Source organism: Symphalangus syndactylus, chromosome 4 (assembly GCF_028878055.3).
Source record: "Symphalangus syndactylus isolate Jambi chromosome 4, NHGRI_mSymSyn1-v2.1_pri, whole genome shotgun sequence".
Lineage (NCBI taxonomy): Eukaryota > Metazoa > Chordata > Mammalia > Primates > Hylobatidae > Symphalangus > Symphalangus syndactylus.
The window spans coordinates 8,676,583-8,690,879 of record NC_072426.2 but is presented as its reverse complement, the minus strand read 5'-3'; positions in this window follow the sequence as shown (position 1 = coordinate 8,690,879).

The following is a 14,297-nucleotide window of genomic DNA, read 5'->3' as shown; positions in this document are numbered from 1 at the left end:
TTACTTTGATTGAGCATTTCTGAAACACTCTTTCTGTAGAAACTGCAATTGGACATTCTGAGCGCTAAGAGGCATATATTGGGAGAAATAATATCTTCAAATAAAAACTACACAGAAGCATTGTGTGAAACTTATTTCTGATATGTTCATTAAGCTAACAGAGTTAAACCATACTTTTGATTGCGCAGTTCTGAACACTCTTTCTGTAGAAAATTCAAGTGGACATTCGGAGCGCTCAGAGGGTAATAGTGGAAAAAGGAATATATTCAAATATAAACTACACAGTAGCATTCTGTGAAAATTCTTTCTGTTCTGTGCATTCAACTAACAGAGTTGAACCTTACTTTTGATTGAGCCGTTCTGAAACACTCTTTCTGTAGAAACTGCAATTGGACATGCTAAGCGCTAAGATTCCTACATTGGGAAAAAGAATATCTTCAAATAAAAACTACACAGATGCATTCTGTGAAACTTATTTCTGATCTGTAAATTCAGTTAACAGAGATAAAACATATTTTTGAATGAGCTGTTATGAAACACTCTTTTTGTGGAAAATGCAAGTGGAGATTCGGAGCGCTAAGAGGGTAATAGTGGAAAAAGTTATGTCTTCAAATATAAACTACACAGAATCATTCGGTGAAACATCTTTCTGATCTGTGCATTCAGCTAACAGAGTTAAACCATACTTTCATTGAGCAGATCTGAACACTCTTTCTGTAGAAAATGCAACTGGACATTTGGAGCGCTAAGAGAGTAGTAGTGGAAAAAGGAATATATTCAAATATAAACTACACAGAAGCATTCTGTGAAACTTCTTTCTGATCTGAGCATTCAGCTAACAGAGTTAAACCATACTTTTGATTGAGCAGTTTTGAAACACTCTGTCTGTAGAAAATGCAACTGGACATTCGTAGCGCTAAGTGGGTAATAGTGGAAAAAAGAATATGTTCAAATATAAACTACACAGAAGCATTGTATGAAACTTCTTTCTGTTCTGTGCATTCAACTAACAGAGTTGAACCTTACTTTTGATTGAGCCATTCTGAAACTCTCTTTCTGTAGAAACTGCAATTGGACATTCTGAGCGCTAGGAGGCCTATATTGGGAAAAAGAATGTCTACAAATAAAAACTACACAGAAGAATTGTGTGAAACTTCTTTCTGTTCTGTTTGTTCAACTAAAAGAGTTGAACCTTAGTTTCGATTGAGCCGTTCTGAAACACTCTTTCTGTAGAAAATGCAAGTGGAGATTCGGAGCGCTAAGAGGGTAATAGTGGAAAAAGGAATGTCTCCAAATATAAACTACACAGAATCATTCTGTGAAACTTCTTTCTGATCTGTGCATTCAGCTAACAGAGTTAAACCATACTTTTGATTGAGCAGATCTGAACACTCTTTCTGTAGAAAATGCAACTGGACATTTGGAGCGCTAAGAGAGTAGTAGTGGAAAAAGGAATATATTCAAATATAAACTACACAGAAGTATTCTGTGAAACTTCTTTCATTTCTGAGCATTCAGCTAACAGGGTTAAACCATACTTTTGATTGAGCAGTTTTGAAACACTCTGTCTGTAGAAAATGCAACTGGACATTCGTAGCGCTAAGTGGGTAATAGTGGAAAAAAGAATATGTTCAAATATAAACTACACAGAAGCATTGTATGAAACTTCTTTCTGTTCTGTGCATTTAACTAACAGAGTTGAACCTTACTTTTGATTGAGCCTTTCTGAAACACTCTTTCTGTAGAAACTGCAATTGGACATTGTGAGCGCTAAGAGGCCTATATTGGGAATAATAATATCTTCAAATAAAAACTACACAGAAGCATTGTGTGAAACTTATTTCTGATATGTTCATTAAGCTAACAGAGTTAAACCATACTTTTGATTGCGCAGTTCTGAACACTCTGTAGAAAATGCAAGTGGACATTCGGAGCGCTAAGAGGGTAATAGTGGAAAAAGGAATATATTCAAATATAAACTGCACAGTAGCATTCTGTGAAAATTCTTTCTGTTCTGTGCATTCAACTAACAGAGTTGAACCTTACTTTTGATTGAGCCGTTCTGAAACACTCTTTCTGTAGAAACTGCAATTGGACATGCTAAGCGCTAAGAGGCCTACATTGGGAAAAAGAATATCTTCAAATAAAAACTACACAGATGCATTCTGTGAAACTTATTTCTGATCTGTAAATTCAGTTAACAGAGATAAAACACATTTTTGATTGAGCAGTTATGAAACACTCTTTTTGTAGAAAATGCAAGTGGAGATTCGGAGCGCTAAGAGGGTAATAGTGGAAAAAGGAATGTCTTCAAATATAAACTACACAGAATCATTCGGTGAAACTTCTTTCTGATCTGTGCATGCAGCTAACAGAGTTAAACCATACTTTTGATTGAGCAGATCTGAACACTCTTTCTGTAGAAAATGCAACTGGACATTTGGAGCGCTAAGAGCGTAGTAGTGGAAAAAATAATATATTCAAATATAAACTACACAGAAACATTCTGTGAAACTTCTTTCTGATCTGAGCATTCAGCTAACAGAGTTAAACCATAGTTTTGATTGAGCAGTTTTGAAACACTCTGTCTGTAGAAAATGCAACTGGACATTCGTAGCACTAAGTGGGTAATAGTGGAAAAAAGAATATGTTCAAATATAAACTACACAGAAGCATTGTATGAAACTTCTTTCTGTTCTGTGCATTCAACTAACAGAGTTGAACCTTACTTTTGATTGAGCCGTTCTGAAACACTCTTTCTGTAGAAACTGCAATTGGACATTCTGAGCGCTAAGAGGCCTATATTGGGAAAAAGAATGTCTACAAATAAAAACTACACAGAAGAATTGTGTGAAACTTCTTTCTGTTCTGTTTGTTCAACTAAAAGAGTTGAACCTTAGTTTTGATTGAGCCGTTCTGAAACACTATTTCTGTAGAAAATGCAAGTGGAGATTCGGAGCGCTAAGAGGGTAATAGTGGAAAAAGGAATGTCTCCAAATATAAACTACACAGAATCATTCTGTGAAACTTCTTTCTGATCTGTGCATTCAGCTAACAGAGTTAAACCATACTTTTGATTGAGCAGATCTGAACACTCTTTCTGTAGAAAATGCAACTGGACATTTGGAGCGCTAAGAGAGTAGTAGTGGAAAAAGGAATATATTCAAATATAAACTACACAGAAACATTCTGTGAAACTTCTTTCTGATCTGAGCATTCAGCTAACAGAGTTAAACCATACTTTTGATTGAGCAGTTTTGAAACACTCTGTCTGTAGAAAATGCAACTGGACATTCGTAGCGCTAAGTGGGTAATAGTGGAAAATAGAATATATTCAAATATAAACTACACAGAAGCATTGTATGAAACTTCTTTCTGTTCTGTGCATTCAACTAACAGAGTTGAACCTTACTTTGATTGAGCCTTTCTGAAACACTCTTTCTGTAGAAACTGCAATTGGACATTCTGAGCGCTAAGAGGCCTATATTGGGAAAAATAATATCTTCAAATAAAAACTACACAGAAGCATTGTGTGAAACTAATTTCTGATATGTTCATTAAGCTAACAGAGTTAAACCATACTTTTGATTGCGCAGTTCTGAACACTCTTTCTGTAGAAAATGCAAGTGGACATTCGGAGCGCTAAGAGGGTAATAGTGGAAAAAGGAATATATTCAAATATAAACTACACAGTAGCATTCTGTGAAAATTCTTTCTGTTCTGTGCATTCAACTAACAGAGTTGAACCTTACTTTTGATTGAGCCGTTCTGAAACACTCTTTCTGTAGAAACTGCAATTGGACATGCTAAGCGCTAAGAGGCCTACATTGGGAAAAAGTATATCTTCAAATAAAAACTACAGAGATGCATTCTGTGAAACTAATTTCTGAACTGTAAATTCAGTTAACAGAGATAAAACATATTTTTGATTGAGCAGTTATGAAACACTCTTTTTGTAGAAAATGCAAGTGGAGATTCGGAGCGCTAAGAGGGTAATAGTGGAAAAAGGAATGTCTTCAAATATAAACTACACAGAAGCATTGTGTGAAACTTATTTCTGATATGTTCATTAAGCTAACAGAGTTAAACCATACTTTTGATTGCGCAGTTCTGAACACTCTTTCTGTAGAAAATGCAAATGGACATTCGGAGCGCTAAGAGGGTAATAGTGGAAAAAGGAATATATTCAAATATAAACTACACAGTAGCATTCTGTGAAAATACTTTCTGTTCTGTGCATTCAACTAACAGAGTTGAACCTTACTTTTGATTGAGCCGTTCTGAAACACTATTTCTGTAGAAACTGCAATTGGACATTCTGAGCGCTAAGAGGCCTATATTGGGAAAAAGAATGTCTACAAATAAAAACTACACAGAAGAATTGTGTGAAACTTCTTTCTGTTCTGTTTGTTCAACTAAAAGAGTTGAACCTTAGTTTTGATTGAGCCGTTCTGAAACACTCTTTCTGTAGAAAATGCAAGTGGAGATTCGGAGCGCTAAGAGGGTAATAGTGGAAAAAGGAATGTCTCCAAATATAAACTACACAGAATCATTCTGTGAAACTTCTTTCTGATCTGTGCATTCAGCTAACAGAGTTAAACCATACTTTTGATTGAGCAGATCTGAACACTCTTTCTGTAGAAAATGCAACTGGACATTTGGAGCGCTAAGAGAGTAGTAGTGGAAAAAGGAATATATTCAAATATAAACTACACAGAAACATTCTGTGAAACTTCTTTCTGATCTGAGCATTCAGCTAACAGAGTTAAACCATACTTTTGATTGAGCAGTTTTGAAACACTCTGTCTGTAGAAAATGCAACTGGACATTCGTAGCGCTAAGTGGGTAATAGTGGAAAAAAGAATATATTCATATATAAACTACACAGAAGCATTGTATGAAACTTCTTTCTGTTCTGTGCATTCAACTAACAGAGTTGAACCTTACTTTGATTGAGCATTTCTGAAACACTCTTTCTGTAGAAACTGCAATTGGACATTCTGAGCGCTAAGAGGCATATATTGGGAGAAATAATATCTTCAAATAAAAACTACACAGAAGCATTGTGTGAAACTTATTTCTGATATGTTCATTAAGCTAACAGAGTTAAACCATACTTTTGATTGCGCAGTTCTGAACACTCTTTCTGTAGAAAATTCAAGTGGACATTCGGAGCGCTCAGAGGGTAATAGTGGAAAAAGGAATATATTCAAATATAAACTACACAGTAGCATTCTGTGAAAATTCTTTCTGTTCTGTGCATTCAACTAACAGAGTTGAACCTTACTTTTGATTGAGCCGTTCTGAAACACTCTTTCTGTAGAAACTGCAATTGGACATGCTAAGCGCTAAGATTCCTACATTGGGAAAAAGAATATCTTCAAATAAAAACTACACAGATGCATTCTGTGAAACTTATTTCTGATCTGTAAATTCAGTTAACAGAGATAAAACATATTTTTGAATGAGCTGTTATGAAACACTCTTTTTGTGGAAAATGCAAGTGGAGATTCGGAGCGCTAAGAGGGTAATAGTGGAAAAAGTTATGTCTTCAAATATAAACTACACAGAATCATTCGGTGAAACATCTTTCTGATCTGTGCATTCAGCTAACAGAGTTAAACCATACTTTCATTGAGCAGATCTGAACACTCTTTCTGTAGAAAATGCAACTGGACATTTGGAGCGCTAAGAGAGTAGTAGTGGAAAAAGGAATATATTCAAATATAAACTACACAGAAGCATTCTGTGAAACTTCTTTCTGATCTGAGCATTCAGCTAACAGAGTTAAACCATACTTTTGATTGAGCAGTTTTGAAACACTCTGTCTGTAGAAAATGCAACTGGACATTCGTAGCGCTAAGTGGGTAATAGTGGAAAAAAGAATATGTTCAAATATAAACTACACAGAAGCATTGTATGAAACTTCTTTCTGTTCTGTGCATTCAACTAACAGAGTTGAACCTTACTTTTGATTGAGCCGTTCTGAAACTCTCTTTCTGTAGAAACTGCAATTGGACATTCTGAGCGCTAGGAGGCCTATATTGGGAAAAAGAATGTCTACAAATAAAAACTACACAGAAGAATTGTGTGAAACTTCTTTCTGTTCTGTTTGTTCAACTAAAAGAGTTGAACCTTAGTTTCGATTGAGCCGTTCTGAAACACTCTTTCTGTAGAAAATGCAAGTGGAGATTCGGAGCGCTAAGAGGGTAATAGTGGAAAAAGGAATGTCTCCAAATATAAACTACACAGAATCATTCTGTGAAACTTCTTTCTGATCTGTGCATTCAGCTAACAGAGTTAAACCATACTTTTGATTGAGCAGATCTGAACACTCTTTCTGTAGAAAATGCAACTGGACATTTGGAGCGCTAAGAGAGTAGTAGAGGAAAAAGGAATATATTCAAATATAAACTACACAGAAGTATTCTGTGAAACTTCTTTCATTTCTGAGCATTCAGCTAACAGGGTTAAACCATACTTTTGATTGAGCAGTTTTGAAAAACTCTGTCTGTAGAAAATGCAACTGGACATTCGTAGCGCTAAGTGGGTAATAGTGGAAAAAAGAATATGTTCAAATATAAACTACACAGAAGCATTGTATGAAACTTCTTTCTGTTCTGTGCATTTAACTAACAGAGTTGAACCTTACTTTTGATTGAGCCTTTCTGAAACACTCTTTCTGTAGAAACTGCAATTGGACATTGTGAGCGCTAAGAGGCCTATATTGGGAATAATAATATCTTCAAATAAAAACTACACAGAAGCATTGTGTGAAACTTATTTCTGATATGTTCATTAAGCTAACAGAGTTAAACCATACTTTTGATTGCGCAGTTCTGAACACTCTGTAGAAAATGCAAGTGGACATTCGGAGCGCTAAGAGGGTAATAGTGGAAAAAGGAATATATTCAAATATAAACTGCACAGTAGCATTCTGTGAAAATTCTTTCTGTTCTGTGCATTCAACTAACAGAGTTGAACCTTACTTTTGATTGAGCCGTTCTGAAACACTCTTTCTGTAGAAACTGCAATTGGACATGCTAAGCGCTAAGAGGCCTACATTGGGAAAAAGAATATCTTCAAATAAAAACTACACAGATGCATTCTGTGAAACTTATTTCTGATCTGTAAATTCAGTTAACAGAGATAAAACACATTTTTGATTGAGCAGTTATGAAACACTCTTTTTGTAGAAAATGCAAGTGGAGATTCGGAGCGCTAAGAGGGTAATAGTGGAAAAAGGAATGTCTTCAAATATAAAATACACAGAATCATTCGGTGAAACTTCTTTCTGATCTGTGCATGCAGCTAACAGAGTTAAACCATACTTTTGATTGAGCAGATCTGAACACTCTTTCTGTAGAAAATGCAACTGGACATTTGGAGCGCTAAGAGCGTAGTAGTGGAAAAAATAATATATTCAAATATAAACTACACAGAAACATTCTGTGAAACTTCTTTCTGATCTGAGCATTCAGCTAACAGAGTTAAACCATAGTTTTGATTGAGCAGTTTTGAAACACTCTGTCTGTAGAAAATGCAACTGGACATTCGTAGCACTAAGTGGGTAATAGTGGAAAAAAGAATATGTTCAAATATAAACTACACAGAAGCATTGTATGAAACTTCTTTCTGTTCTGTGCATTCAACTAACAGAGTTGAACCTTACTTTTGATTGAGCCGTTCTGAAACACTCTTTCTGTAGAAACTGCAATTGGACATTCTGAGCGCTAAGAGGCCTATATTGGGAAAAAGAATGTCTACAAATAAAAACTACACAGAAGAATTGTGTGAAACTTCTTTCTGTTCTGTTTGTTCAACTAAAAGAGTTGAACCTTAGTTTTGATTGAGCCGTTCTGAAACACTATTTCTGTAGAAAATGCAAGTGGAGATTCGGAGCGCTAAGAGGGTAATAGTGGAAAAAGGAATGTCTCCAAATATAAACTACACAGAATCATTCTGTGAAACTTCTTTCTGATCTGTGCATTCAGCTAACAGAGTTAAACCATACTTTTGATTGAGCAGATCTGAACACTCTTTCTGTAGAAAATGCAACTGGACATTTGGAGCGCTAAGAGAGTAGTAGTGGAAAAAGGAATATATTCAAATATAAACTACACAGAAACATTCTGTGAAACTTCTTTCTGATCTGAGCATTCAGCTAACAGAGTTAAACCATACTTTTGATTGAGCAGTTTTGAAACACTCTGTCTGTAGAAAATGCAACTGGACATTCGTAGCGCTAAGTGGGTAATAGTGGAAAAAAGAATATATTCAAATATAAACTACACAGAAGCATTGTATGAAACTTCTTTCTGTTCTGTGCATTCAACTAACAGAGTTGAACCTTACTTTGATTGAGCCTTTCTGAAACACTCTTTCTGTAGAAACTGCAATTGGACATTCTGAGCGCTAAGAGGCCTATATTGGGAAAAATAATATCTTCAAATAAAAACTACACAGAAGCATTGTGTGAAACTTATTTCTGATATGTTCATTAAGCTAACAGAGTTAAACCATACTTTTGATTGCGCAGTTCTGAACACTCTTTCTGTAGAAAATTCAAGTGGACATTCGGAGCGCTCAGAGGGTAATAGTGGAAAAAGGAATATATTCAAATATAAACTACACAGTAGCATTCTGTGAAAATTCTTTCTGTTCTGTGCATTCAACTAACAGAGTTGAACCTTACTTTTGATTGAGCCGTTCTGAAACACTCTTTCTGTAGAAACTGCAATTGGACATGCTAAGCGCTAAGAGGCCTACATTGGGAAAAAGTATATCTTCAAATAAAAACTACAGAGATTCATTCTGTGAAACTAATTTCTGAACTGTAAATTCAGTTAACAGAGATAAAACATATTTTTGATTGAGCAGTTATGAAACACTCTTTTTGTAGAAAATGCAAGTGGAGATTCGGAGCGCTAAGAGGGTAATAGTGGAAAAAGGAATGTCTTCAAATATAAACTACACAGAAGCATTGTGTGAAACTTATTTCTGATATGTTCATTAAGCTAACAGAGTTAAACCATACTTTTGATTGCGCAGTTCTGAACACTCTTTCTGTAGAAAATGCAAATGGACATTCGGAGCGCTAAGAGGGTAATAGTGGAAAAAGGAATATATTCAAATATAAACTACACAGTAGCATTCTGTGAAAATACTTTCTGTTCTGTGCATTCAACTAACAGAGTTGAACCTTACTTTTGATTGAGCCGTTCTGAAACACTATTTCTGTAGAAACTGCAATTGGACATTCTGAGCGCTAAGAGGCCTATATTGGGAAAAAGAATGTCTACAAATAAAAACTACACAGAAGAATTGTGTGAAACTTCTTTCTGTTCTGTTTGTTCAACTAAAAGAGTTGAACCTTAGTTTTGATTGAGCCGTTCTGAAACACTCTTTCTGTAGAAAATGCAAGTGGAGATTCGGAGCGCTAAGAGGGTAATAGTGGAAAAAGGAATGTCTCCAAATATAAACTACACAGAATCATTCTGTGAAACTTCTTTCTGATCTGTGCATTCAGCTAACAGAGTTAAGCCATACTTTTGATTGAGCAGATCTGAACACTCTTTCTGTAGAAAATGCAACTGGACATTTGGAGCGCTAAGAGAGTAGTAGTGGAAAAAGGAATATATTCAAATATAAACTACACAGAAACATTCTGTGAAACTTCTTTCTGATCTGAGCATTCAGCTAACAGAATTAAACCATACTTTTGATTGAGCAGTTTTGAAACACTCTGTCTGTAGAAAATGCAACTGGACATTCGTAGCGCTAAGTGGGTAATAGTGGAAAAAAGAATATATTCATATATAAACTACACAGAAGCATTGTATGAAACTTCTTTCTGTTCTGTGCATTCAACTAACAGAGTTGAACCTTACTTTGATTGAGCATTTCTGAAACACTCTTTCTGTAGAAACTGCAATTGGACATTCTGAGCGCTAAGAGGCATATATTGGGAGAAATAATATCTTCAAATAAAAACTACACAGAAGCATTGTGTGAAACTTATTTCTGATATGTTCATTAAGCTAACAGAGTTAAACCATACTTTTGATTGCGCAGTTCTGAACACTCTTTCTGTAGAAAATTCAAGTGGACATTCGGAGCGCTCAGAGGGTAATAGTGGAAAAAGGAATATATTCAAATATAAACTACACAGTAGCATTCTGTGAAAATTCTTTCTGTTCTGTGCATTCAACTAACAGAGTTGAACCTTACTTTTGATTGAGCCGTTCTGAAACACTCTTTCTGTAGAAACTGCAATTGGACATGCTAAGCGCTAAGATTCCTACATTGGGAAAAAGAATATCTTCAAATAAAAACTACACAGATGCATTCTGTGAAACTTATTTCTGATCTGTAAATTCAGTTAACAGAGATAAAACATATTTTTGAATGAGCTGTTATGAAACACTCTTTTTGTGGAAAATGCAAGTGGAGATTCGGAGCGCTAAGAGGGTAATAGTGGAAAAAGTTATGTCTTCAAATATAAACTACACAGAATCATTCGGTGAAACATCTTTCTGATCTGTGCATTCAGCTAACAGAGTTAAACCATACTTTCATTGAGCAGATCTGAACACTCTTTCTGTAGAAAATGCAACTGGACATTTGGAGCGCTAAGAGAGTAGTAGTGGAAAAAGGAATATATTCAAATATAAACTACACAGAAGCATTCTGTGAAACTTCTTTCTGATCTGAGCATTCAGCTAACAGAGTTAAACCATACTTTTGATTGAGCAGTTTTGAAACACTCTGTCTGTAGAAAATGCAACTGGACATTCGTAGCGCTAAGTGGGTAATAGTGGAAAAAAGAATATGTTCAAATATAAACTACACAGAAGCATTGTATGAAACTTCTTTCTGTTCTGTGCATTCAACTAACAGAGTTGAACCTTACTTTTGATTGAGCCGTTCTGAAACTCTCTTTCTGTAGAAACTGCAATTGGACATTCTGAGCGCTAGGAGGCCTATATTGGGAAAAAGAATGTCTACAAATAAAAACTACACAGAAGAATTGTGTGAAACTTCTTTCTGTTCTGTTTGTTCAACTAAAAGAGTTGAACCTTAGTTTCGATTGAGCCGTTCTGAAACACTCTTTCTGTAGAAAATGCAAGTGGAGATTCGGAGCGCTAAGAGGGTAATAGTGGAAAAAGGAATGTCTCCAAATATAAACTACACAGAATCATTCTGTGAAACTTCTTTCTGATCTGTGCATTCAGCTAACAGAGTTAAACCATACTTTTGATTGAGCAGATCTGAACACTCTTTCTGTAGAAAATGCAACTGGACATTTGGAGCGCTAAGAGAGTAGTAGTGGAAAAAGGAATATATTCAAATATAAACTACACAGAAGTATTCTGTGAAACTTCTTTCATTTCTGAGCATTCAGCTAACAGGGTTAAACCATACTTTTGATTGAGCAGTTTTGAAACACTCTGTCTGTAGAAAATGCAACTGGACATTCGTAGCGCTAAGTGGGTAATAGTGGAAAAAAGAATATGTTCAAATATAAACTACACAGAAGCATTGTATGAAACTTCTTTCTGTTCTGTGCATTTAACTAACAGAGTTGAACCTTACTTTTGATTGAGCCTTTCTGAAACACTCTTTCTGTAGAAACTGCAATTGGACATTGTGAGCGCTAAGAGGCCTATATTGGGAATAATAATATCTTCAAATAAAAACTACACAGAAGCATTGTGTGAAACTTATTTCTGATATGTTCATTAAGCTAACAGAGTTAAACCATACTTTTGATTGCGCAGTTCTGAACACTCTGTAGAAAATGCAAGTGGACATTCGGAGCGCTAAGAGGGTAATAGTGGAAAAAGGAATATATTCAAATATAAACTGCACAGTAGCATTCTGTGAAAATTCTTTCTGTTCTGTGCATTCAACTAACAGAGTTGAACCTTACTTTTGATTGAGCCGTTCTGAAACACTCTTTCTGTAGAAACTGCAATTGGACATGCTAAGCGCTAAGAGGCCTACATTGGGAAAAAGAATATCTTCAAATAAAAACTACACAGATGCATTCTGTGAAACTTATTTCTGATCTGTAAATTCAGTTAACAGAGATAAAACACATTTTTGATTGAGCAGTTATGAAACACTCTTTTTGTAGAAAATGCAAGTGGAGATTCGGAGCGCTAAGAGGGTAATAGTGGAAAAAGGAATGTCTTCAAATATAAACTACACAGAATCATTCGGTGAAACTTCTTTCTGATCTGTGCATGCAGCTAACAGAGTTAAACCATACTTTTGATTGAGCAGATCTGAACACTCTTTCTGTAGAAAATGCAACTGGACATTTGGAGCGCTAAGAGCGTAGTAGTGGAAAAAATAATATATTCAAATATAAACTACACAGAAACATTCTGTGAAACTTCTTTCTGATCTGAGCATTCAGCTAACAGAGTTAAACCATAGTTTTGATTGAGCAGTTTTGAAACACTCTGTCTGTAGAAAATGCAACTGGACATTCGTAGCACTAAGTGGGTAATAGTGGAAAAAAGAATATGTTCAAATATAAACTACACAGAAGCATTGTATGAAACTTCTTTCTGTTCTGTGCATTCAACTAACAGAGTTGAACCTTACTTTTGATTGAGCCGTTCTGAAACACTCTTTCTGTAGAAACTGCAATTGGACATTCTGAGCGCTAAGAGGCCTATATTGGGAAAAAGAATGTCTACAAATAAAAACTACACAGAAGAATTGTGTGAAACTTCTTTCTGTTCTGTTTGTTCAACTAAAAGAGTTGAACCTTAGTTTTGATTGAGCCGTTCTGAAACACTATTTCTGTAGAAAATGCAAGTGGAGATTCGGAGCGCTAAGAGGGTAATAGTGGAAAAAGGAATGTCTCCAAATATAAACTACACAGAATCATTCTGTGAAACTTCTTTCTGATCTGTGCATTCAGCTAACAGAGTTAAACCATACTTTTGATTGAGCAGATCTGAACACTCTTTCTGTAGAAAATGCAACTGGACATTTGGAGCGCTAAGAGAGTAGTAGTGGAAAAAGGAATATATTCAAATATAAACTACACAGAAACATTCTGTGAAACTTCTTTCTGATCCGAGCATTCAGCTAACAGAGTTAAACCATACTTTTGATTGAGCAGTTTTGAAACACTCTGTCTGTAGAAAATGCAACTGGACATTCGTAGCGCTAAGTGGGTAATAGTGGAAAAAAGAATATATTCAAATATAAACTACACAGAAGCATTGTATGAAACTTCTTTCTGTTCTGTGCATTCAACTAACAGAGTTGAACCTTACTTTGATTGAGCCTTTCTGAAACACTCTTTCTGTAGAAACTGCAATTGGACATTCTGAGCGCTAAGAGGCCTATATTGGGAAAAATAATATCTTCAAATAAAAACTACACAGAAGCATTGTGTGAAACTTATTTCTGATATGTTCATTAAGCTAACAGAGTTAAACCATACTTTTGATTGCGCAGTTCTGAACACTCTTTCTGTAGAAAATTCAAGTGGACATTCGGAGCGCTCAGAGGGTAATAGTGGAAAAAGGAATATATTCAAATATAAACTACACAGTAGCATTCTGTGAAAATTCTTTCTGTTCTGTGCATTCAACAAACAGAGTTGAACCTTACTTTTGATTGAGCCGTTCTGAAACACTCTTTCTGTAGAAACTGCAATTGGACATGCTAAGCGCTAAGAGGCCTACATTGGGAAAAAGAATATCTTCAAATAAAAACTACACAGATGCATTCTGTGAAACTTATTTCTGATCTGTTAATTCAGTTAACAGAGATAAAACATATTTTTGATTGAGCTGTTATGAAACACTCTTTTTGTAGAAAATGCAAGTGGAGATTCGGAGCGCTAAGAGGGTAATAGTGGAAAAAGGAATGTCTTCAAATATAAACTACACAGAATCATTCGGTGAAACTTCTTTCTGATCTCTGCATGCAGCTAACAGAGTTAAACCATACTTTTGATTGAGCAGATCTGAACACTCTTTCTGTAGAAAATGCAACTGGACATTTGGAGCGCTAAGAGCATAGTATTGGAAAAAGGAATATATTCAAATATAAACTACACAGAAGCATTCTGTGAAACTTCTTTCTGATCTGAGCATTCAGCTAACAGAGTTAAACCATAGTTTTGATTGAGCAGTTTTGAAACACTCTGTCTGTAGAAAATGCAACTGGACATTCGTAGCACTAAGTGGGTAATAGTGGAAAAAAGAATATGTTCAAATATAAACTACACAGAAGCATTGTATGAAACTTCTTTCTGTTCTGTGCAT